The following is an 857-nucleotide window of genomic DNA, read 5'->3' as shown; positions in this document are numbered from 1 at the left end:
GGCTGGGTCAGTGTGCCTGACTGGTGCCAGTCCCCCCCCCCCATCTTGCCTTGGCCCACCACCCTGAGGCTGTGGGGTCATCTTTCCCCTAATGCCATCTTTCCTGGATGCAGGAGGCTGAGGGAGATGGGGTGGGTGATGGCAGGAGGTCAGGCGACTGTTCAGGATCCTGGGTCTTCCCCCCCCCCCCACCAGGGGCAGGGGTGGGGAGGTGTTCAGGCTCCTTTCACCGCAAGGAGAGCAAGAAGGGAAGGGGTGCCCACACTGACAGGCAGGACTGGGAAATCACAAAAAAGTGACAAAATGACACCAACACACAGAAACAGAGACTGGGGCACAGATATCCAGAGTGAGGAAAAGACCAAGTTGTTAACATAATGGGATCTACAGACACAAGAAATTCTAAAGAAATAAGCTCAGAGGCTCAGAGACAAGGACCAGGGGAGATGTACTGCCGAAGGCTCTGGGGGGGGGGGTCACAAACATGAAGATGCCACTGGGACATGAACGGGAGCCAGGGGTCCTTGCTCATGTGCTGGCCCCTGGGCGAGGTAGGGCTGGCTGGTGTGAGGTCAGCAGGTCCGAGGCTGGGTGTGTCCGTCTGTCTGTCCCTGGGGCAGAGGCTCAGAGACAAGGACCAGGGGAGATGTACTGCCGAAGGCTCTGGGGGGGGGGTCACAAACATGAAGATGCCACTGGGACATGAACGGGAGCCAGGGGTCCTTGCTCATGTGCTGGCCCCTGGGCGAGGTAGGGCTGGCTGGTGTGAGGTCAGCAGGTCCGAGGCTGTGTGTGTCCGTCTGTCTGTCCCTGGGGGGTCCTGTCTGGCCTCTGGGGGGTGACGGGGCAGGCGGGCC

Source organism: Ursus maritimus, unplaced genomic scaffold (genome assembly GCF_017311325.1).
Source record: "Ursus maritimus isolate PB19 unplaced genomic scaffold, ASM1731132v1 scaffold_19, whole genome shotgun sequence".
Lineage (NCBI taxonomy): Eukaryota > Metazoa > Chordata > Mammalia > Carnivora > Ursidae > Ursus > Ursus maritimus.
The sequence above is the reverse complement of the archived record's forward strand: the minus strand, read 5'-3'. Positions refer to the sequence as shown.